Source organism: Dendropsophus ebraccatus, chromosome 13 (genome assembly GCF_027789765.1).
Source record: "Dendropsophus ebraccatus isolate aDenEbr1 chromosome 13, aDenEbr1.pat, whole genome shotgun sequence".
NCBI lineage: Eukaryota > Metazoa > Chordata > Amphibia > Anura > Hylidae > Dendropsophus > Dendropsophus ebraccatus.
In genome coordinates, this window is record NC_091466.1 from 67762857 (window position 1) to 67789584 (window position 26728).

Consider the following 26728-nt stretch of genomic DNA (forward strand, 5'->3'; position numbering starts at 1 on the left):
CACACGGTAAATGGCGTAAGCGCAAAAAAATCCCAAAATGCAAAATTGCGCATTTTTGTATATAGGAGCAGTATTATAGTAGTTATATTCTTGTATATAGGAGCACTATTATAGTAGTTATATTCCTGTATATAGGGAGCAGTATTATAGTAGTTATATTCTTGTATATAGGAGCAGTATTATAGTAGTTATATTCTTGTATATAGGAGCAGTATTATAGTAGTTATATTCCTGTATATAGGGAGCAGTATTATAGTAGTTATATTCTTGTATATAGGAGCAGTATTATAGTAGTTATATTCTTGTATATAGGAGCAGTATTATAGTAGTTATATTCTTGTATATAGGAGCAGTATTATAGTAGTTATATTCTTGTATATAGGAGCAGTATTATAGTAGTTATATTCTTGTATATAGGAGCAGTATTATAGTAGTTATATTCTTGTATATAGGAGCAGTATTATAGTAGTTATATTCTTGTATATAGGAGGCAGTATTATAGTAGTTATATTCCTGTATATAGGGGCAGTATTATAACTACTATAATACTGCTCCCTATATACAAGAATATAACAACTATAATACTGCTCCTATATACAAGAATATAACTACTATAATACTGCCTCCTATATACAAGAATATAACTACTATAATACTGCTCCTATATACAAGAATATAACTACTATAATACTGCCTCCTATATACAAGAATATAACTACTATAATACTGTTCCTATTTACAAGAATATAACTACTATAATCGGTTTTATATAGGTAACACTATACGCCCAGTTCACACCAGATTTCGTGAACACATACGATCTATCAGGACAAGTGAGGGATCCAAATGATCCAAATGCATTGTCATTCTGTGGCATTGAACGAGCAAAGCCGGGACCGAATAGATGCAGGCGTCTTATGCAATTGGAAGCACATTGGATTTTGAAAACCAATGCCCAGGGAAACCTGGGGTTAAATTATAGAGTGGATCTAAGTGTATTTTTGTAAATATTAATAAAACACACTAGTAACGATGATACATTGTTTTTAAATCACCATATGCACGATTATTGTAAGCCGATCTCGCTCACGTGACTCAGATGGGAGGAGAATTTAGGTATATCTGAAGTGACGTGAACGAAAGAGGCAGGTCTGTAGAAGCTTAGTCAAGCGAAACAGCTGTCACCTGCAATGGCGGATTATAATGTAGGCGGTTTGGGCGGCCGCCCGGGGCCCGAGGCTCCGGGGGGGCCCATGCCTTGCCGCCCACAATATAATGCCGCCTGGGAGGCCCGGCCCGCCACTGCACTCTTGTGACCGCAAGCATTGTTTCGCTTGCGGTCACAAGAGTCTCCGGCTGCCTCCGGCTGATGCGCGGCTGCCGGGGGTGTCCCGTCCTCTCCCCGGCAGCGCGCGCATCTCACAGCTCCTAGTGCCGCCTGGGGCCCTGACTTCCGGTACTGGGAGCGCACTTACCGGAAGTCAGGGCCCAGGCGGCACTAGGAGCTGTGTGATGCGCGCGCTGCCGGGGAGAGGACGGGACACCCCCGGCAGCCGCGCATCAGCCGGAGAGAGGATCGACGGGGGAACGCAGGGTAGGTGAGTTATATTTTGTTATTTGTGTGTTATTTACTGACTGGGGGGGCTTCTATAAGGGGGGGGGGGGAAGAGGGGGACCAGCTATAAGGGGGGGGGGAGAGGGGGACCAGCTATAAGGGGGGGGGGGAAAGAGGGGGACCATCTATAAGGGGGAAAGAGGGGGACCATCTATAAGGGAGGGGGGAGGGGGGAGGGGGACCAGCTATAAGGGGGGAAAGAGGGGGACCATCTATAAGGGGGGGAAGAGGGACCAGCTATAAGGGGGGAGAGGGAGGAGGGGGACCATCTATAAGGGGGAAAGAGGGGGACCATCTATAGAGGGGGAAAGAGGGACCAGCTATAAGGGGGGAGAGGGAAGAGGAGGACCATCTATAAGGGGGAAAGAGGGAGACCATCTATAAAGGGGGACTATCTCCTATAGGATTAGCACCCTCCTCTCCTAACATCCTCTGTGCTGCTGGGACCTCCCCTATAGATCAGCACCCTCCTCTCCTGACATCCTCTGTGCTGCTGGGCGCTGCGACCTCCCCTATAAGACCAGCACCCTCCTCTCCTGACATCCTCTGTGCTGCTCGGACCTCTCCTATAAGATCAACACCCTCTTCTCCTGACATCCTCTGTGCTGCTTGGACCTCTCCTATAAGATCAGCACCCTCCTCTCCTGACATCCTCTGTGCTGCTGTGACCTTGGGGTGGGGGCAACATCAGGGGACCAGGTGAGGTGGCGATATGTTTATTGGGGGCAGTGGAGGTGGGGTGGGCAATGCTTACTGGGGGTAGCAGCAAGGGACCAAACATTATGTTTATTGGGGCCAGCAGGGAGGGGAGGCAGGCAGTGTTTATTGGGGACAGTGGGGGGGGGGGGGGAGGCGCAGTAGCAGATTATAATGTGGGCGAATTGACTGGGGGGGGGGACCCAGGTTGGGTGGACAGCCCGGGGCCCAGGGTACATTTAATCCGCCACTGGTCACCTGTTACCATCATGAAGTGTTGGCGTCTTACCTGCTAAGAAAATATGTTTGCTATTTGCGGACGAATAAATAAGCACTGAATTTTTGCACGCATACAGTGGTGAGTGCCGCTTCATTTCCTCTTCTTTATGAATGAACTGTTACTGTCTTTTTAAGCTTCTATATAGCTGAGCACCCCACACGTGCTAAAGTATGAGGTCTGAACATGGAGTCCAGCTAAGCACATAGTGCTCCCCGCAGGTGTTTGTATATGGGCTTGCTGTGCCGGTCTTTTTCTATAAAATATTATACGTTCTATAGGACTTTATATCACCTGAGCACGCAACTAAAACCCTAGAACACAATGGAGGAAGAAAGCATGGACGTACACAATGAAACAGACCAAGGTATTAATGCAGGAAGAAAAGACGCCAACAACTTCTTTGCTATGTGTGAACAACAAAATACACTTAATATCCTAAGCATGAAAAGCTTAGAAGCTAAAATCTTCCAACTAGCGGAGAAAGAAATACGTCTATACTGGACAATAAAATCTTTAAAATCATATGATGATAATAATAGAACACCCCGCGGACTAAGAAATTACAAAGAGGCATCACAGTTTGCAAACGACCCGGTATTTATGCAAAAATGGGATGAATTACATCTGAATTATTCCTTAAATATGCTGAAATTAATTTTACAACGTAACGAAGAAGAATATACTAAAATTACTGATGAATTATCCAAAGCCAAAGATGAACTAAAAACAAGAGTACAAGAAAGCGACTTCAGTGTTTTTTTAAAGAAATTAGACAAAAAACTAATCCCTTTGCAATCAATAATAAAAGAACAGAAACGGGATAAATTTATAAGGGACAAAAATGATTATGAAACTGGACAAATATTCACTCAACAAGTAAGAAAAAGAACCTTTAAACAACAACACTACAAAAAGAGAAAACCGTCAAAAAAACGTACTACTGACTTTTTAACAACTGAATCGGACTCTAGCCAATCGGACGAACCAAGATCTACAACTGAAGGAGAACAGACAGCTACTACCTCACAAGCTGTTAACCCTTTAGGAAGAGGAGGAAAACGAGGAGGGGACACACAAGAAAGGTCACCAAAAGATCATCAGAAGAGAACCAAGAAAGTAGCTTGGAAAAAATTGAAAAAAATAATAATCCTATAGTGGTAAATCTAACGGACATACCCTTGAGTGAGGCGACAATATCAGTACTCTCTAAAGGTTTAACATACTGTCTCCCTGAACCTTTTAATTTCACAGAATTTGAAATAGATTTATTTAAATCAGTTAGAAAATTAAGCTTGAGAAAGTTTTTTTCAGATGTACCAACATCGGATGAGAATAAAAGAGAGGGGGAAATACCAGTTAGTATCAGCCCACTAGGGTTCAGTCCATTTTATAATGCCACAGATGAGGAAATTATGACCGAGTTATCAGGAGGAGATGATTTTTCTATTTTTGAAAATACGCATGATGTTTTTGTAGGAGGTATAAAATCTAACTTTTCTCCCCAGATTCCTCCAGGTAGTAACATCGGGCTGTTTCAGAATAGAGTGTTGGAAGAACTCAGAGCACTGTGTTACCCCCGTGAGCCATCTAACCTGACCTTGGATGAAAAAAAGGCCCTAGAGTGGTTGAAAAAACAAGGTAACATTATTATTAAGAAAGCGGACAAAGGGGGAAACACAGTGCTCATGAGTAGAGATTATTATGAAAAAGAAGCGTATCGCCAGCTCAATGACGATGCGACGTATGAAAAACTAAAAGAAAACCCTACTGAAAAGTATATGTCACATCTACGTACCTTATTACGGAAATATGTAGAGCTGGGAACACTGTCAAGGAAGATGGCTGAGAAACTTATTCCCTCTTCACCTTCTAATCCATGTTGGTACTTTGTACCCAAATTACATAAAAGTTTGGTTGCCCCACCCGGTAGACCGATTGTCTCCGTGGTGGGATCCGTAACGGAATATATTTCAAAGTATGTAGACTGGTTATTAAGACCACTCCTTGACAGTGTTCCAGCGCTTGTCAAAGATACTAACGAGTTCTTAAGAGTACTGGGAGATATGGAATGGGAGGATGGATGTATATTAACATCGATTGATATTGAAAGCCTGTACACGAGGATTCCTCAAGACCTCGGAGTACAGGCAATTAGAGAAATCCTGCAAGAGAGTGACAAAAATGATGACTTTATAAATTTTGTATGTGACTCTTTAGAGTTCATCTTAAGACATAACGCCTTTCAATTCAATGACACATGGTATAGCCAAAAACATGGTACAGCGATGGGCACGCCCACTGCGTGCACGTTCGCCAATCTATTCATTGCTCTGTTTGAAAGGCGTTATGTCTTTGGACCATCTAACCCTTTCTTGAAGTACATAAGAAACTATGTTAGATTTGTGGACAACGTTTTCATCATTTGGGGAGGATCTAAAACAGATTTTGATGATTTTGTAAATTATTTAAATAACGAAAATGAAATGAACATGCGATTCACTAGCAAAATAGGACCATTAGAACTTGAATTTTTAGACGTATTAGTTAAAATAGAGGACAATAAAATTGTTACTTATGGGTATAGAAAAAACACGGCATGCAATACATTACTACATTACAAGAGCAATCATCCACTGCATATGAAACAATCCATACCGTATAGCCAATTTTTACGTCTCCGTAGAATTAACAGTACAGAAGAAGGTTTTTCTCAACAAGCTAAGGAACTATATAACAGATTCATTGAAAGAGGTTATCCCTCCAAAATATTAGATAAAGCCCTAAAAAAAAGCACAAAAAGTAAAAAATCAGAAAGCAGTCTTAACATCTAAAAAGGACAATAAAAATATAAATAAAAATAAACTACCAGAACGCTTCACTTTTGTTTTTCAGTTCGGAACAATGGCAGATAAAATAAAAAAAACTATTCAAAAATATTGGTACTTGATCGAAAATGATCCATCACTAGAAGTCATAGGGAAGCAAAAACCTATAATTGCGTTTAAAAGAAGTAAAAACCTAAAAGATATTTTAGTGAACAGCAGATACAAAAAACAAAAAACTAATTGGTTAGATAAAATGACCCCGATAGGTAATCACAAATGTGGCAACTGTAATTGGTGCCCCCAATTCTTTCCCAATAAATACCTGAATATAGGGGGAATAGAAGTCAAAATAAAAGACTTTATCTGCTGTCGGACAAATTATGTAGTGTACGCGATCTGGTGCGAATGTGGGCGGTTTTATATAGGTAACACTATACGCCCAGTTCACACCAGATTTCGTGAACACATACGATCTATCAGGACAAGTGAGGGATCACATAGATTAATAGACCATGTAAGGGAAAATCACGGTAATGATCCAAATGCATTGTCATTCTGTGGCATTGAACGAGCAAAGCCGGGACCGAATAGACGCAGGCGTCTTATGCAATTGGAAGCACATTGGATTTTGAAAACCAATGCCCAGGGAAACCTGGGGTTAAATGATAGAGTGGATCTAAGTGTATTTTTGTAAATATTAATAAAACACACTAGTAATGATGATACATTGTTTTTAAATCACCATATGCACGATTATTGTAAGCCGATCTCGCTCACGTGACTCAGATGGGAGGAGAATTTAGGTATATCTGAAGTGACGTGAACGAAAGAGGCAGGTCTGTAGAAGCTTAGTCAAGCGAAACAGCTGTCACCTGTTACCATCATGAAGTGTTGGCGTCTTACCTGCTAAGAAAATATGTTTGCTATTTGCGGACGAATAAATAAGCACTGAATTTTTGCACGCATACAGTGGTGAGTGCCGCTTCATTTCCTCTTCTTTATGAATGAACTGTTACTGTCTTTTTAAGCTTCTATATAGCTGAGCACCCCACACGTGCTAAAGTATGAGGTCTGAACATGGAGTCCAGCTAAGCACATAGTGCTCCCCGCAGGTGTTTGTATATGGGCTTGCTGTGCCGGTCTTTTTCTATAAAATATTATAACTACTATAATACTAATCCCTAAATACAAGAATATAACTACTATAATACTAATCCCTAAATACAAGAATATAACTACTATAATACTGCCTCCTGTATACAAGAATATAACTACTATAATACTAATCCCTAAATACAAGAATATAACTACTATAATACTGCCTCCTGTATACAAGAATATATCTACTATCATACTCATATATAAGAATATCACTACTATACTATGATTCTGTTCTCCATGGACAAAATATATTGTATTTTGTTCTAAGTGTGTAAAATTATAAAATCGCCAAAATGCCAGATTATTATAAAGTACTATCACTTGACATTTTATGCACTTACTTGTAATTTTGTAGCTTTAGAAGTTGTTATTATCAAGCAGAGAATAATTTCTGTGATTAAAGTTCATAGCTGAGATCTCAGCATGTTTGGAGTGGTGACCAGTGATGCTCTTTACATGCTGGAACTAGTGTTGGGTTTGAGGGATCGCCTCCAAGGTGACTCTAATGATAAAGGATAAGAGGAGACGAATGATTGATTCTTCCCAATTACATTAATCAACAAGCAATTTCTTGTGAGCGCGGCTGTAATTACCAGACAGGGTGGTCAGACGCAGAGCTTTGCTTTCATCAATCCATAGTTACAGACTTTTTGGTTATCACAAAGTTACTGGTTAGACTGATTATGTTTAGGCTGTAGTTTGGTTGATTTATAGTCTCTTTATTGCCCATGGGAGATTGAGATTCACCTTACAAAGTTGTTCTCTGCCTTCCTCTGGATTAACTGGGGTATAAGAAGCACATAAAGTGCTTCCTTCATAAATCTACCAAAAATTACATTTCTATATAATCCATTTTTCTAAATCCATTTATCTTCAGATTTTCTTCTATGTGAATGAATGCAAGAGTGACTGCTTTATGACTTCCCACAGAAAACGGGGTAGGTAGTACTATCTGTGCATACACTACTTAAAGGGAAAGGCATAGAAGCAATGCCATCTGTGCCTACATTATTTACATGGAAAAAGAGTCAGCACTATCTGCTTATATCATTTACATGAAGAGACAAGGTGACAGTACTGTCTGTACACACATCATTTACAGAGAGAGACAAGGAGACAGTACTGTCTGTATACACATTATTTACAGAGAGAGACAAGGTGACAGTAATCTGTACACACATGATTTACAGAGAGAGACAAGGAGACAGTACTGTCTGTATACACATTTACAGAGAGAGAAAAGGAGACAGTACTGTCTGTATACACATCATTTACAGAGAGAGACAGAGACAGTACTGTCTGTACACACATCATTTAAAAACAGGGACAGAGGGTAAGTACCATCTATGCCTGCAGTACATAATTTACAGGTAGAGACAAGGCAGTAGTAACATATGCAACTATACAATTAACAAGGAGAGACAGGAATGATGTATTATCTTTATCTAATTATTTACAAGGGGAGACAGTGAGACAAGAATAACTGTGCCATTATTTTTTACACCTTCCTCAGTTACAAGAAGAGACAGGGAAGCAGTGCTATCTGTACCTTCCTCAGTTACAAGAAGAGACAGGGAGGCAGTGCTATCTGTACCTTCCTCAGTTACAAGAAGAGACAGGGAGGCAGTGCTATCTGTACCTTCCTCAGTTACAAGAAGAGACAGGGAGGCAGTGCGATCTGTACCTTCATTAGTTACAAGAAGAGACAGGGAGGCAGTGCGATCTGTACCTTCATTAGTTACAAGAAGAGATAGGGAGGCAGTGCGATCTGTACCTTCCTCAGTTACAAGAAGAGACAGGGAGGCAGTGCTATCTGTACCTTCCTCAGTTACAAGAAGAGACAGGGAGGCAGTGCGATCTGTACCTTCATTAGTTACAAGAAGAGACAGGGAGGCAGTGCGATCTGTACCTTCATTAGTTACAAGAAGAGACAGGGAGGCAGTGCGATCTGTACCTTCTTTAGTTACAAGAAGAGACAGGGAGGCAGTGCTATCTGTACCTTCCTCAGTTACAAGAAGAGACAGGGAGGCAGGGCTATCTACAGTACGGGGGAGATTTATCAAACTGGTGTAAAGTAGAATTGTCTTTGTTGCCCCTAGCAACCAATCAGATTACACCTTTTATTGTTCAAAGAATCTTTGAGGAATGAAAGGTGGAATCTTTTTGGTTGCTAGGGGCAACAAAGACAAGTCTACCTAACACCAGTTTGATAAATCTCCCCCTATATCTTTACCACCTGGTTTACGCAAAAATCAATGCCTTTACCATAGCATAGATATACCCCACTTAACTTATTCTCTGTCAGACGGCCACTGCAAAGAGGGGAGGGGGCACAGTCTCGTCCTGCAGCATAGTTATCATGATTAAGGAGCAGATATTGACTTCTGCACCTGCTGTGTGACAGGTGTCGGTCCTGCCTGATTTACTAAGAGGCGTGCACCTCTTTGTAAACCTGGCGGGGTGAATGGGGACGGGGCTTTATTTAAGATACATCTCCCCGACAGTACTTAAATAATATTGTAAACAACATGGCTCCTCCTGTTAAGACAACTATATTAGCCCTGTGATTTTCCTTCCACGATAACATACAGTAAACACAATGTTGATCAGTCATATTTATGATTGGATGACAGGAAGCAACGAGGGTAATTAATGTAATCAGAAAGCCTTGGTAGCTATTGTCACAGTCTTTGTGACTCCATACAATGCTCAGTCTCCACATCACTTTCCAGCTCGCTGCTTGGATAAGACTGTTTTAATTGGAAAATGGCGGTGGTAGAGATGTTGAGAGCAATGAATCAATAGGAATTTATTTGTGTGCCACTTCAGCTCACAATCACTAATCTGCCCTCTGCAGCCGTCTCATTCCTCAGAAATGTAATTAATTCATTGTGATAATGCGCAATCTAATCTGCAAAAAGGATTTCATCAAAATAATGGTCGAAAGGGAACGGAAGGTTGTAAATGAAATGTCCGCAGAGAAATATGACAATGATAGCAACATAGCAAACAGTATAATGTAATGATCGTCTCAATACAAAAAATAACAATATCTTACAAATATGGAGGATAGTCGCTCAGCCACTCAGTGAAGGAGGCGGGATCCGAGCGGACTTCAAACGGATCCCGCCTCCTTCACTGAGTGGACCTGAGACGTCACGTCTCGGGCCCGCGTCAGACACCCGGAAGCGGCCGGGAACCGGGCACCGGAGCGCAGTGATGCGGGGAGGTAAGTGGACGTCTTTTATTTCAGCGACCTCCTCCCTGGTCCCCCCAAAAAAGTGCCCCCACGCTGGAGCACCCCTTTAAAGCAAATGTGCCATCACGTATTACCCATGAACAGAACGGCGCCGGCACGGGGAAGCCGATGCCCCAGTCCGTTTTTTGAACCGTGGTCCGGTTCCAGTAGAATTAATAGAGCCACGGCATAGAGGGGCAGGGGTTACCTCCCACTGGGGGCATGCCAGCCCGGTACCTGTGAACAGACTGGCGCTGTACACGGGAACTGGGCCGCAGTTGAAAAAACAGACCACGACACCAAATTCCCTGCGCCGTTCTATACATGCATAATAATAATAATAATAATAATAAAAATAGGTAACATTCACTTTAAAGAGACTATAGACATATACCATATATAGACTGCCTATATTTTAATTTTAAGATATTAAGAAAGTACTATCTGTGCCTACATAAGTTATTAGGAGAGACAAGTATGCAGTATGGAGTCTGTGTCTGTATCAAACATATATCATTGCAGGTGGAGACAGGGAGAAATATAGTATTATCTGTGCCTATATTATTTACAGGGAATGAAAAGGAGGTAGTACTATCTGTGCTTACATAAGTTATATGATAAAAAAACAAGGAGGCAGTATTATCTGTGCCTACATCATTTACAATAAGAGACAGTGACACAAATGTAGTGTCCCAGAGCAGGTGTGCCAATACTGTCTCAGAACACCTATTGTAAAATACTATGTGTTTGAATGCTCTGGCCTGAAGGCCTGTATTTTAATGCTCCCACCACATGGTGTCTCACTACTTTTATGTACTTAGCACAGCTAAAAGTAAAAGTATTATAAGGGGTGAATGTGCACTAATGTTACGTGATGTTTGCCACTGTTATTGTTCAATCCTTGAGCTGGGTACCACACAACACTATACCTATTGGTGGCCAAGGTTTAGGGATTTCAAAAAGTTCCTCCTAACCAATTGCAGGGTTCCCTCCGAAGTATATATTGTGAGGAGAAGTAGGACCTGTGTGTTTCTACAGAAATATTACTCTAGGGCCTGGCCCAGAGGCCAGGTGCCATGCACAGGACTCTATGCTATCAGTAGGTTTTCTGAATACTTACAGCCTTCAGCTAGCTTTGCAGTGCTAAAGCATAAAGAGAAGAAACTACCACAAAAAGGGGGTAACCTTTGCCTATGTCTGGGGTGACCATCTTTCTCTAAAGTTGCTATTTAGGACTTCATTCAGCTGACTGCACTGTCTGCAGTGGAGCAAAGAGCAGTAAAGCCGACGTACTGCATTGGTCCTTGCTTGGCAATCTCGGGTAATCTTGAGTGGCTAGCTACACCTGGTTGTGCAAACCTGTGGTCTGTGCTACCAGATCTGGCCCTTTGTGATCTCTCCCATCAAGTCTTCTGCAGCCAGGTCACACTGGCACTACTATTACTACTTGGGCAAGGCCCCCTTGGTAGACCCCTTACTCACCTTACCCACCTAACAGCTATACATGTCTAAAGTAACTACAGTAAATTCTATTCAAGTAAAGCAATTCAAAGCCATGTGTCAGTGTACCCAGGGATGGGCGCTACCACTCCTGGCCACCATGACAAGTGTCGAGTTGGTACACTACCACCTGACCCACTGCTAACACATCACCTGGCAAACCCAGGTTCCTGCACAAACCTGCAGCACAAACCTCCCAGCCGTGCCTTAATCCCTCCATTAGGCAAGCAGGGGATACAGCAGGCGTACACCAGGGAGAAGGGGCGAATCGGCACCTTCTCCTTGGCATACGCCCCTGCTGTAAGTTTCATAAATCCCCCCCCCCCATAATATTTATCCCTGGGATCCCATTCCTCTTGATCATCTCTGAGATGTTGTTTCTGCACTTTGACCGAATTTAGCTGAGCGGACAGGAGTTGGGAAGACAACGCCGCGTATATAAGGTCTCACAGATGGCGATGTATATCAGGGCAAATGCCGTGAAGGGGAAGGAACAGCCTATAGAACTTAGAGACAGGATTGTGTGGAAAAGGGTATAAAAACATCTGCTTCACTAAAAGTTTGCCAAGAGTACAGTGGGTGCCATAATTCTTAAAATGAAAGTTTTGGAACAGGACTCTTTCTAGAGCTGTACCCAACCAAAGCACTGAGAGGGCAAGGGACTTGGTAAGAAAAGTGACCAAGAACACAATGGTCCCTCTGGCTGAGCTTCAAAGATCCTGAGCCGATGGGAAGAACTGCCAATAAGTCAACCCTGACTGCAACCTCCCCCAGTGACCAGAAAGAAGCTTCTCATCCTCAGATGCATTAAATATGCAGAGAGTTTGCAAAAAAATTGAGAAAAAAAGATTTTCTGCCCTGATTAATTCAAGATAGAATATTAAGTGTCATATCTGGAGGATACCAGGAGCTGCTCCTCATCTGCCGATACTATCTTTACAGTAAAGCGTGGCGGTGGCAGCATCGTGCTGTAGGGGTTTCAGCAGCACAGAATAGAGATATTATTATGAAAATCTGATCCTAAATGCTCTAGATCTCAGACTGGGATGAAGTTTTACCTTCCAACAAGACGATAAACCCTAATGTCTAGTACTATCTCCTACACTGTGCTGAATAGTAGGGGGTCCTACAATGACACTCATATGGGGGTCTGATCATCAGGACTCCAAGTCACTTACTTAATTGTCATTGGTCCTAAGGAAACTGAGTGCCAGTTTCTTTTTTTCTTTATGGTCAGTGGCCAACTATATTTGCAGAGACGGCAATTGTTTGGAGGAGGCCATAGCGGCCGATCCGTATATAGGGCATATCATAGAGTCCTGCCACCAGGCCGTGATACAAACATTTTCAAATTACAAAAGTAAAAAATGTTCTGAAGATTCTGGAAGACAGAGAATTGACAGAGTTTTGCTTACAGTAACCAAATGATGATCAGAGCCAAGTCGAGCCCTTGCTGAAATCTAAATTCACTACAGCTTATCTCTGACCAGGAACAATGCAAACATTTATGCAGAGGATTAAATAACCGGCGACTATACAATTTCTGTGTATTGTAATAAAATGATAAGGCAACACGCGGCTACTATTGTTGACATTATCTGCGGGCTGATGTGATGAAACGGCAAGCCGTGTATTCAGGGATATACAAGAAAAATACAGAAACCAGTTATTTCTTATTATCCTGCACGTTCTGTAAGCAAATTCATCTCTGACTGAGACGAAGGTGAGATAACGCTACGCCGGAAGCGTTATACAGTAACATTTATAGCTCTAGGAATGATGGGAAATGTTAGAAAAGGAACCGTTAAAAAACATTATTCTACATAAGGTGAGAAGACGAGTGGATGTGTAACTAAGGCTGTGTTCACACTGTAGTTCAACACCTACATTGGGATCTCCATCAGCAGCTTTGCTGTGCAGCCCTACTTGTGCTATTCAAATGACGGAATCCTTTGTGTCTATTGAACACTAATACACTTATGACAGACCCGTTGGGAGCATTTCTTGGTAGGGCAGCAGGGGGAGAACTTTTACACTCTCTTGTGGCAAAATCCAGGGGAACATTTATTAATACCACCATGCTTGTACGCCTTAAATTGGGCCCTTCCCCCAATTACCCCATTGGATTCACTAAGAGGCGCACGCTCCTTGGTGAATCTGGCGGGACCTGCGATTGGGGCAGGAATTCGAACAAATTTACAGGCGTAAAGCCTTGATAAATGAGCCTGGGTTCACACAGGAATTCTCAAGGATTTGAAGAGGCAAGTTTTTTGCTTGAAATTTCTCGCCTATTCAGCTCTGGCAGAATAGGAGCTGAATTTGAGCAGAATGCAAGCAGAATTTAAGCCCCCATTGACTTCTATAGGATTTCTCTAGCAGAATCCGCCCAAAGGCCCCGTTCACACTGAGCAAGAACGTTGGAATTCCGCGGAATCCCGCCGTGTTCAGTGTCCTGCTTTGAGTGAATGAGAGGGCGTGCGCTTCTCCGCTGCTTTCCCCTCGAAGAAGTGACATGTCATTCTTGCTCAGTGTGAACGGGACCAAAGAATTGACATGTCAATTCTTTGGGCAGAAAGCAAATTAGCAGCAGAAAATTCTGCTTGGAAATTCAGCAGCAGTGTGATCGACAGAGCAGAAATCCCATTGAACACAATAGGACATTGGTCTGTACATATTTTACAGGAGTAATTTCAAGCTGAAATAAGAGCGAATTTATCTTCAATTCCTCACCTAATTCCTCAACTATTCCTCAGTGTGAACCCAGCCTGAGGTGTAAGAGGTGGCCATGCCTCTGTTATGCTTTGCTACGCCCATCAGGAAAGCAGGCTTTACAGCTTACATACGCTAGGGACAAGGCAAGAATCTGTGCCTTCCCTGTGGCATATGACAGGGGCCACATACCAAACATAACAGCTTGCCCAGTTTTTCAGAAATCTATCTACATTCTATCTTGGTGCATTGTTTTTGGTGCATTGTTTTTGGTTGTTGTCAAAGGGGGACATTCATCAAGACTGGCGTATGAGAATGTCAGTCTTATATAAGGCCCCACCCCCTTTCTCCTGCTAGATTTGCTAGGAGCCACGCGCCTCTTAGATTTTTGCTTGGTTTACACCTGTTTCCAGATGTAATCATATGCGGGAGGGGGTCACACCCCCCCATCAGGCGAAAGATGGATACGTCAGGCGCACGTCACGAAAAAGGGGCGAATCCCCCGATGAGTGTATTTTGGCTCTCCCAGTTGCATATGTATAAGGCTGGAGTCTCTCACTATTCCTTTGTGTCCAGTCAATTGATTCCCTCTTTCCTGGTGTCTAGTGGTTCATTACTCTATTCCCTGGTGTCCAGGAGGATGTTGCCCGAGTCTCTAGATACCATTTGTATCCATGTATAAAGACTGAATAGACATGCAAATACAATACATGACAGAAGGAATGGAATATCATCACAAAATAAATTGCCTCCAAACAGTTACAAATAAGCGGAACCATGCATAGAGAAATGTATTCCTGTGTATTGGTTAATTGAGAGCTGTTTGCATCGATTCCCTGGCATCCCGAGATAAATGTTCTTTTGAATATATTACTAGAAGCACCAGGAAGCCAGAGGCTCAGAACTGGTAGCGCTCTCTTCCTTCCACATCCCGCCATTCATTAGCAGTGTGGAGGTGGATGTATAGGAGTTATTTATAACTTACGTCTCTTTCATCTTGTATTGAATTATTTTTTTCTATAGAAATTGAGCATGATGATAAGCGCTGGACTTCTTTATGCATCATATCACAAAAAAAGTAGTCCCGGCATTGTAAAAAAATCACAATAACATGAATTTTGACAGATTATGTAAATTTGACTTTGCGTGAATGCAGTTAGTCACTAGGCAGACAGTTACATAATAGGACTCTTTTCATGCTATTATTGCTATGCAAACCCACCAGTAGAATGCAAGTCGCCATTGTCTACTGCAAGGGTGGTCAACTTACTGTACCACCTATTAGGGGCCTCAGTTTTGGCCACTAACTCCAACCAGGTGCAGTTGTGATACATACATTGCTGCAATACATACAAAACCACCACATGATGGCAATCACTGGCCCCGATGGATTTGTGGCATTCACACGAGCATCACCATCCCTGGCTACAGGGGTCATGTGACAATATGACATCACTGCAACAAATTAAAAAATGCCATTGAGGACCATCAATGCTGGGAATTGATCATGTGGGTAATGGTTATGTTTTGGGTTTTTTTTTTAATTTAATTACATTTTCTGCCTTTAGCTCAGTGAACAACCCCATAGACAAGGGGCATAGACAAGGGGTTATCAGCGGGAGATTGGTAAGGTGAGTTTCCTACTTTTTTTTCTTCTTTTTTTGCCATCCTGAATTTGGCTGGTACTTCTATAGGGGTATTATGTGGCAGGTACTGTTGCTGGGTTACTATTTGTCTGGAAAAGGGTACTTTTTAGGTAATCTCTGACAGACGTTCAAGAGGTATTCTCTATCTGGCACTGTTAAAGGGGGTTCTCACTAATAGTCATTTTCTATGGGACACTGGTACTGAACGTACTGTTTTAGGGTTACTATCAGGTTGGCACTGTTATAGGGTTTAGGCAATTCCCAGCAGGCATTCCCAGGGTATATTCTGGTTGGTGTTGTTAATAGGAGTAATCACTTATAAGCATTGTTTTTGGGACACGTTGACATGCATTGTAATAAGGTTACTATATGGCTGCCATTATTATAGGGGAACGATCTGGCAGGCACTGTTGCAAGGTTACTATATGGTTGGCATGTTATAAGTAAACCATCTGGCAAGGCACTGTTGAGGTTCTCTCTTGCTGGCATTCCTATTCTCTAATTGCCACTACTAATGGGGGTGAGTGCTTATTGGCATTATTTATGGGTCATTTTGGACTGGCACCGCTATGGGGTTAATTTTTGTGTGGCACTATTGAGAATCTCTAGCTGGTGTTGTTCATGGAATATTATCAAGTTGGCACTGATAATTATAATCTAACAGGAACTATAATGGGAACAATAACATGGCAGCCCCATTTTTTTTATTACATTACAGTGATTTGTAATGGCCCCACATAGTTATACATCTGGGATGAGTTCTGGAGGCACTCTATGGAATTACTTTGGACATGATTGTTAACGTAATTACTATTTTCATACTAAGACAATTTAAGGTAGAGGGCAATCAAGTAGCTACAAAGAGCGTCTTTCAGTCTGGAGGACCCAACATGTCCGTACAGTTCTTGAATAGCCTATTGTTTCAATGTTTTCATGTAGTGCTTCATATCCCCTACTTATTTCCAGGTACCCTCACAGATTTCCATACATCTCTGAAGGTCCAAGCAAGACAACCTTTGATTAAGGGATTGTGAAACCCCACTTGCTGAAGCCCTAGAAACACTTTCCCATGTAGGGGAACTACATTAGAAGAAAAAAAAAGGAAACAAATACAAACAGATCCCGCGGATGACTCCAATCAACCTTGGATTTTGCAGAATTCGTAACATTTGTTTACACACCAAGCGGAGGAGACGTCCTGCCGTGTATGAGATAGAGCTTCGTGTTTTATGATTTTTTTTTCTTTTACAATCGTAAGACTGCAGGAACTGAGATAACAATTTGCTTAAAAGGTTGAAGACAGTGAGGAAAAGTATCAGAAGCATGTGATCAGCATAAAGATGGAGGACTTAATGAGAATGAGAATCTGTCAAGGAGACACACATCTTTAAAAGTAAATTTTTTATTAAAACCATTTGAGATTATTTGATTAAACTTGAATTAAAATCTCAGATTACTCTTTTAGAGAATGAGTGGTCTGACTGAAAGAGCGGCCAATCTGAACCACTTCCCGACATCCGCTGGGGGGGGGGGGGGGGGGGGGGTGGGGGGGGGACAAACCACACCTAATAGTATATTACAGCTGACACTGTTTTAAGGCCCAATTAGAAGGGCCAACGAGCTGCCAATAATGACCCTTTAAATTCCTCGCTGTCAGCCACCCATTGCATAAACTTGCATAAATCCAATCAGCTGCTGAATAAGATATTTATCTTTGGTCAGCTGATCGCTGGCCCTTTTACATGGGCTGATGATGATTGCACAAAACAAATTGCATACAAATTATCTATGCATTTATGCCTAGTAGTAAGTTTTGTGCAAAGAAACCAAGAATATGCCCAGTGTGTAATAATTGACTGTGCAAAAAAATTGCCCAGATGATACATCTCCCGCTTTGTTTTTTGGAGAGAAAGTTTGCTAGGTAGAGCAATTTCCGCAGAAGCTCTTGGTGGGGAAATGGGGAAATAGAAGGAGTTCTGGGGGAGGGGAGGACACAGGGTGGGAGGGCTATAAAGAAGAGCTGAGAGAAAGCAATGCATTCTGGGATTTGTAGGACTGCTCAACCAGGCAGCACAGTTATTAACACACAAAACAAATGGATTCTTCAGTGTTTTTTATTTTCTTTTATCATAAGTCAAACTACCCTCAGAAAAACATGGATCCCAGTAAATTAGCCCCCAACAAGGTGATAACAATAAAGGGGTTATCTGGTACTTTTGATATATTGCTGCTCTTATATAAAACATAACAAACATCTCATTCCTTCCTCTATGTGCTCCCCAGATGTCCTCCTGCCATGTCTCTGGGTCCCCCACAGACTGTGGGTACTTGTAAGACAAACTTGTCTCGGCAGCCAATCACTGGCCTCAGCACTGTCCCATCTCTGTTAGTGATTGGCTGTCAATGCTGAGACAATTTCGTCCTGGAGGTAGTGGTCAGAAAGTGACCCGGAGACACTGCAGGAGGACATTAGGGTAACATGGAGAGGTAAGGATAAGATGTTTTTTATGTTTTATATAAAGGGCAGCAATATATGAAAAGTGACTGATAACCCCTTTAAATCGTAAGGTAACCCATTCATGATTCTTGATTATAACTTTGCTAATACTTAGCTGCTTTTGGGGTATGTGATGCCTCCCTCTACAATGAGTGTGACCTCATTGTGACCCACCTAAGCTTCTCTGGCCTGGGTGAATTTGCAACTTCTTGGCCCATTCTTCCTGCACCGCTGGGAGGGGTATAAATATAGAAGCTTTTTACAGTGAAAATCTACATAATTATCAGCCAATGTTGAAAAGGTTCATTTGTTCTTGCTTCAAAGTTTCTACAGATGATGTACTTTGCATAAAAAAGAACATACAAATTACAGCTCTGCATGGCTGACAGGTATCAATTTATCCTCATTTGTTAAGTGAGAAGCAATATCTTGTATGTCACAGTTTGCAGTTTTTTCTGTGTTTGTCACGGGTTTCTCTGTGGGGATTTCAAACCCTGCGCCTTTTCAGCTGACAGCTGTTCCACATTGCCTGCTCTCCGAGGAGAGTCAGCCTCCGGAATTAAACGGATCTTCTAAACCTCAGCTCCGTTGTGAGACGCAGAAAGACTTGTCACCATTGTCTCATGTCAGCCGTCAGCACTGAAGCCATCGAGACGTATTAAAATCGACTTCAATGGACGTGACAGCCTTGAATCCCTTTGTAACACACACTTGGGCCCCTGCTTGTCATCCATTACATGAATCGTCTGTTTTAGAATAGCTTTTACAAGTCATCCCAAAATATCCCGCAAGGTTTCACCCTCAGCCTTCATAATCTGCTTTATGCTTGGGAGCACAATTCTGCAAATGGCTTTAGGAAAGTACAATCTTGAGTTGCTTTATGGCTGGATAACTGGTAGATTAAACAAGATGGATGATTTTCGGGTCACTCTTGGAAGGTTTTTGCGACTGTGTATCCAAAAAAGCTTTTTAGGAAGAAAAGTACCATCAGTCCCGGAAAATGTACAGTGATTCTAAACCAAAATAAATCAGTGTATATACAATCAGTTGCAGATCTACTGAAGATCAGTTAAAGTAAATCTGCACTTGCTAACATACCCTTAGGGCCCTATTCCACGGGACGATTATCGTTCAGATTATCGTTAAATCGTTCGAATCTGAACGATAATCGTTCGGTTGAAATGCAGTTAACGATTAACGACCGAACGAGAAATCGTTGATCTTTTAATAAGACCTGGACCTATTTTTATCGTTGCTCGTTCGCAAATCGTTCGCATTGAATAAGACATCGTTCGGTCGTTCTCAATAGATACGAACGCAATAGCGAATAAATAGCGAAGAGAAACGATCGCAATTACGATCATAAGTAACGATTATCGTTCCATGGAAATGAGTGAACGTTTTCAGGTCTTTCGCAATAGCGGTCGTTTGAGATCGTTAATCGTTAACGATTATCCAAACGATAATCGTCCCGTGGAATAGGGCCCTTAGAGTGTATTCACACAAACTGATTTGCTGCAGATCTGCAGCAGGGTGCTGCGAACAGCCAAGTACCATCACCCATGGAGCAATAAAAAAAAAAAAAAAAAAAAAAAAAAAAGGCGCTCATGGTCTGAGAGGTAGCAGGCTAGTTATACTAAGGGAAAAGGGCAAATATAAATGGTCCTTCCCACCCTGATATTACTAGGCTGCTGCTGTCTGGTTTTACCTTTCTGGTTATATTTTTGAAATATTTATTAGAAAAAAAAAGCCTCAGGGAACCTTCAAACATACCGGATCTGCAGCGGATTTCATGCTACGAGTTTGCAGCGAAATCCGCTGCAAATCTGGTACATGTGAAGCTACCCTCAATATGCTAGCTAAAAACAAACAAATAATCAGTATCAGCCTAGTAATACCAAAGTGGTAAGAGCCTGCTACTGCCCAGACAGGGAACATAATTTATTTTTTATTTTTGGGGGGGGGGGGGGGGGTTGATGATACCAGGCTCTACCTAGGATATGTTCACATGCAAATTTTCTGCCACCGATTGTATAAACACTGATTTGTTTTAGTGACAGCATATTTTCTACAGCTGATCTGCAGCAAATCCACACATACGAACTTAGAATCCTAATATACAGAGCGATTATTGTTTGAAAATTCACTATAGCGACCAAAAATGAATGATTATCTGCCTGTGTAATAACAACCAATGATCAAACGACGAACAATGATCAAAAGCCATCAATATGTCAAAAAAACATTTCATACATTCATAACAGCAATTGGTGAATGTAATATCAGACTCGTTCGCGACTAAAACGCTAGTTATCACTAGCAATCAATTGTTATTGGGAATTTTTACATGAGAATTACTCAGTGTAATAGGGCCGTTCTATAGCATGGCCTTGTCACAGGACGGCCGCTGTCTGTGATACTGACCCAGCCAACATAACTTTACTTGAATTGGAATGCGGGCACATTAGTGTGTTCCCACACTCCAATTAACCATAGCACACAATGTAAGGTACGACCGGAAGCTGTACTTTACATTGTGTGCAGCTGCTGTTCACTGAATAACAAAATTGACGTGTCAGTTTTCTATGCGGCCGCATAGTATACAGCCGCCATAGACCCTAGTGAGATTTCACACTGCTAATAAACAGCAGCCATTGTTGCAAACTGTATCAATGGCCATTGTTTGTTCTAAAAATACAGTGTGTGAACTTGGCCTAAGGCTAGAAACAAAGGTTGCAGATATGCTGCAGATTTTTTGCATCAGAAAATGAGCCAAAGTCAGAAGCAGATCCATCTGAAAGGGAGAAATATAACACCTTTTTTTATACTTTCCATTCCTTCTAGATCAGTTTCTGACCTTCATTCATTTTATAGTGCAAATAATCTGCAACGTTTGATTCTGTCCTTAAAGGGCTATTCCAGGAAAAATAATTTTTTTCCCCTATTCACTGGATAGGAGAAAAGTAGGAGACCTCTGTACCCTAACCCCCACCCCCTCAGAGCAGCAGGTACGGCACATGACCAGCAGCTCTATTTATTCCTATGGAGCAATGGAAAGAGTCGAGTACACCGGAAGAGCGATAGACTCGGCTCTTTCCGTTGCTCCATAGAAATGAATAGAGCAGGTCACACGCTGAATGACCTAGAGATGAATAGAGATGCGGATACGGTGCGTGACCTGCGGCTCTATTCATAATACAAAAGACAGGGCCCGATACAAAGATGGGTGGGGGTACAGAGGTTGGGCCCCCGCGATCTCCAACTTTTCCTGTGGATAGGGGAAAAGTTCATTTTTCCTGGAATACCTCTTTAATGTCTCTCTCAACTCCAGGACCCTCTTCAACTATTAAAACATAGGCTGTTTGGAAGTAGCTGAAATGCTGTGAACCCATTGTATATTATATATCTCAGCTCCATTGTGATCAAATGCAATGAAGTTTACTTCCAATGACATTATTTCTGGTATTGCAACCACAGCCAACAAGTCTAAATATAGATCAAAAGAAAGAATCTTGATATTCTTTTTGTTTCCACCTAGGCTAGTTATTCTTCCTAAGTATCAATTAGAATCCCCTAAGTATATACACAGCAGCTGGCATAGAGCAATCCATACCGCTCCCTGTCACCTTGAGATAAAATCCACCGATAAGATGAATTATGCAATAAAAGGCATAATGTAACATGCAAATTTAAGAAATGCAGCGCACATCAGTATTACTTGACTTGTATATTGCAGAGGATCCATTAGTCAGATGAGCTTCGATATCTGAAGGCTATCAGACCTTTCAACGAGCTGACTGGCCATGAAAGAGTTTTATGAAGACCATTACGAAGACAATTCGGAAATCGGATTTTGAATCATCGCATCTGACATTGTGTACTTGAGTGAACAGAAGACCTCAATCTGTTGGCTTAGAAATGCTACAGTACCCATAGCAACTGGATAGGACTAGTAGTAAAAAAAAAAAAAGAAGAAGAATAGGTTTAGAGCATATTATTTTGCTTCTATATATGGTATAGTAAGAGAGTGGAGGTGCTCAGGGTTATGTTTTCAAACACTTAATAAAATCGACCTGTACTATCAAAAGATTTTTAAAAGCCTGCATTAATTCATTACATTAACCCTTAAGAGTGGTGACAGGGCAACATTAGTGCTTTCACTGCTGTTATTGGGCCTCTGAGGGCCGCTCCATAGTGAACAGCTATGTCTAATACTTTCCATTTTAGGCACAGGAGCTGAGCTGTTTGCCAGCAGTACCCACTTCTGGTTTTCCTTTCAATGATTTGACCAATGACAGGACAGCACTTACTCCTCTCTGCTACACCATGATGTAGTGCTTAAGAATTGGCACTGCTTGTACTGTGCTGAAGGAAGAGTTACACAATACACTACTACAGGTAGCATGTGGAGGAAAGGTATTACTGATGCTTTGGATTGGAAATGTGCTATGGGGATTGCATTTAGGAGGCAGCACTGTGAATAAGGTGTCAAGAGATGAGAGGGAAGCCTTGATTTAGGCTTCAGGGACAGTGTGAATCCTCTGGAGGGGGCAGACAGGCTCAAGGATGGTAGCTACACAGCCCAACCTCTCTCTTTTCCTCTCCTACACATAGCACATAGCCTAAAGTCCCTTTTACAATCAGCGCAAGAGATCAGCTGACAAGCGAGGAAATGCCCATTCGTAGGCTGATTTGATGCGTAGTGATTCTAATAAAATTCATTATGAATTTCTTAAATTCAGCAAATTGGTGATTGAAAAACTTTTGAGACTTGTTTTGGATGAATCTCTCAAAATGGTGACTGCTACTACCAGCCCTATGCAGCCAAACATCTGCGTTGTCCATCATGTTCCATACTGTACTGCTGTACGGCACAGAGAGTCATGTATGACTTTTCAGGGGAGCTTTCGATTCAGACTCTGAAAAAGATTTAATGAAATCTGCTCCTCTCTAGCAGTGAGATCATCAGGATGGATGTAGATGGGAGTATAGAGTTGGAGAAGAAAAGAATCATGAGATGTGAACAACAGGAAACTTCATGACAACTCCTCTTGTAATACATGAGGTTAAAAGGAGCATTAATGGGGTGCTCCAATTAAAACTTAGGGGACAAGTAAGAGATCGGTGGGAGGGATCCAACCTCCATATCCCCGCCTGCAAAGTAAGATGTGCTGTCTGCCAGAGCCCCTCCCCCCCCAACTGGCCAGCCCGCCCTCCTCCCATGGTAGTTCGGTCGGGGCACTCTGTCAGGCAGACAGCACATCTAACTTCTATGTCTAAGTTATGGTTGCAGCTTTCTGTCTGCCGAGGCGCCCCTGAACGCCCTACTCCTGCAGTGGTTTGTTATTCTTCTCCACTCTCCAGCCCGGCACTGTGGCATGACCTCACCCAGAACGCAAGACCAGCTAATAAGCCGTCCGGGTGATGTCATGCCACGGTAAGTGCCACGCACTCTGGTAAGAACTCGATGGGAGATGTAGTTGTGTGGGGGACTAGTGGGCTGTAGTTTTGTGTGGGGCTGGGGGATGTAGTTGTGTAGAGGCAGTTGTGTGAATGGCTGTGGGGGGGTAGTTGTTTGTATGGCTGACGGGGTACTTGTTTGTATGGCTGAGTGCTGAGGGGGTACTTGTTTGTATGGCCGGGGGGGGGGGGGGGGGTAGTTACATGCATGGCTGTAGGGGGAAGTAGTAGTTGTGTGTATGGTGGGGGGGGGGTAGGGTGATGGGTGTGTGATGTTGTCTGAAGGGTAAGAGGCTGTAGGAGCTTTATGTTACCTTAAGGGGAGGGCGTCGCCGAAAAAAAAGGTTTTGCATAGGGCACCATTTACCCTAAGGCCAGCCCTGCTGAGGGTCAAGTGCCGACCTGCGGATGTATTTAAAACAAAGTAGCCAGGGGGCAATCTGGAGATTAACGGAGGGCTCAAAGGTCTGACCCCCCCACAATCTCGTACTTGTCCTCTATCCAGTGGATAGGGGACAAGTAAGTACCCCTTTAAGTAGGTGCAGATATATTTTAGTTATAGCAATATGGTGTAGATTTCTATTGACAAAATAGCGCCACACTGACGATTACTTTCTGCTCATTTGCCAGGTTAGCTATTGTCTGATCTCCACTGTAAGATATTTATATGTAGGATATTGCGCATTTACCATTGAGGCAGCATGTGTTTTCTCCTCGTTCCTCAGGCAACTGCACACAGAATCCATGGGATTAATTCATTCATCCATGGAGCAATAATGGCTTGAACACAAATAATTTTAGAACTCATTAGACATCATAATAAAGCAAGCCCAGCTATAGAAAGCTACAAATGAACTTTTAATTTAGCCCATAGTTGACAGGAGGACTGATGTTTAAAAGATGAGAGTCACTTAAGAGCGAAAGGTTTTTCTTTTTCAACCCAGCCTAATGGATTTACTTATGCTGCGAGCTTATACCAGGCGCTTTTACCTCTTATCAGGGCTTGGCTTGTTAAATGTATGCAGGGTGCATTCAGCCAGGAACAGCCTGACCTTTTCAGCTTCTTTTATTAGAGGATGCAATGATTCTCACCTACCCCAACATTGTACAGGCTACATATTCTTCAACAAATGTGTAAATGCCTAAAATCAGACTCACTGGGCCCTACCAGGTCCTCTATTATAGGAGGTATGCAAACATCAGGTAGGAGAAAAAAAAAAACATAAAAATACTGCAGAAGCATACAGCATACATACATCTGTCCAATTCTGACACTTCCAAGATCTAATGTTTTTATGTATTTGCAGGTCTCTTCCTATGTCAGATTATCACTTTTGTTGCTGGTTGAGTAGTTGCTCACCAGTTCCCAGAATACATTGCTTTCTCTCAGGTCTTCATCTCAGCCCTCCCACCCTGCACATTCCCCCTCCCGCAGCACTCCTGTCAGTTCCCTGCCTAGAGATGCTGAAGAACATTGCTCAACATAGGAGATGCCCTCACCACACATTGACTTAAAAGCTGCTGTATTCACTGTCTGCTCCAATGCTTGTGGCGTTCTCCAACAAGGGGCATTCTATAAACACACCTTATTCTTTCTAATAAAGATTTATAGGTAAATGTGTATATGACAAGGAGATGGTGATGTAGTTGTAGGGGCTGGTCAGAGATGATGACATCACTCAAAGGGATGGCGCTAGAGCTCAGAGACAAGATCCAACCAATCCTTCTTAGACATCAGAGGATGATGCATTGTCTTGGGAGAGAGGAAGGAGCTGAAGACAATACTTTATTGAAAATGAATGAACAACACAAAAACAAAGACCTGCTGAAACCAGCAGAGTTGGTGCTAAAACTATTATAGTAAATTTTATTTAAAATCTTTTTTTTCTGATACTTTAATACCCCTTCAAAGCTTAACCCATTGAAGCTATTGCAATGCAAGTGATCTTTCTCTATCCAGTGGTTGTCCTGCCCTGTTCAAAGAGTAATTGTAATTTTGCAACTTCACATTGTATAAAGAAATGTAGGTATTACCACATTAATAGATATGGTGCTCTTGGTACTTGGTACCATGATAAATAATGCAAGTCATGACATAGGACTATATCAGATTCCCTAAGCTGAGACTAGTAACATAATTTCACTGTGTAGGTGCGGGGAGTTTCCTGCTTATGTTCCCATGCCATCCACTTTACTCCCCACAGGGCTAAGGCAGTTCCATCGCCATTAATACCAAGCTGTCACAAACATTGGCCGGGTATCAGCTATTGCGGGCATGCTAGGCTAGCCGGGATGAGTATTGTATTAGCCTATCAGTAATGACAGAGTGTTGGGACAATCACAGGTGGCCCAGTGCTCTAGAGTGACACATGGAGGCAAACTTACATGGGTAGCCATGTCTCATAGCTGCCTGTAATTGTTAATCTTTACTGCATCACCAGTATTTGAATTCTCTTCTGTTGGAATTTGGAGTGTGAGAAATTGTTTAAGTTGAATTATATTGTGCTTCCTAAATTAATGGTGCCACAGGTAGAGCGGGCCTGGCATTATAATGGGAAAGTCACTTAGCCAAAAATCAGTAGAAGTGCCCCAATGAAGGACAATTAGGGACCAGGGACAAAGACAGGAAAGGCCACTAGGCATGATTGAGAACCACTGAGGCAAATTGCTTAGAACGTCCTCTGATAGAAAGGAATCAGAGCACATAGAATATTGCAGCTGTGTATGGAGCCCCACAGAACAGTCATAGGACCTATGCTGACCCATATGCATTGTTTGAGGTGCCTACAATGGGTATGTAAGCATCAGAACCAGGAATGAGCAACATGATAAAGAGATCCATGTAGTGATTTGGCCCCCAGATCCAATTGATCTTCTGTGGGATCTGCTGGTGCAACCAGTCTGATCTATAAAGCCTGCACCTCGCACCTTACAGGATCTGTTGCTGATCACACAGGGGACATCACATGGCTGTTTAGTCAATATTATGGCTGATAGCCGTACATAACCGTACCTCATCGTAGCTTTAAAAATGTAGCTGTCCGTGGTGCTGAAAAGTAGATTGCTGTATTACCATAGCAGTGCTGAAAGAAGAGCTCACT

The 26728-nt window shown here is 42.2% G+C and overlaps 1 protein-coding gene across 8 annotated transcripts in view; it reads right to left on the reverse strand.

Moving 5' to 3' along the window:
• BEGAIN (brain enriched guanylate kinase associated) overlaps positions 1-26728 on the reverse strand; it is a 597092-nt gene that overhangs the window by 145270 nt on the left and 425094 nt on the right. For all 8 annotated transcript variants that reach the window (XM_069949877.1, XM_069949884.1, XM_069949883.1 and 5 more), the window contains one exon: positions 6919-7079. The gene's annotated coding sequence lies outside the window, so the exon portion shown is untranslated. The remainder of the gene's footprint in view (positions 1-6918; positions 7080-26728) is intronic.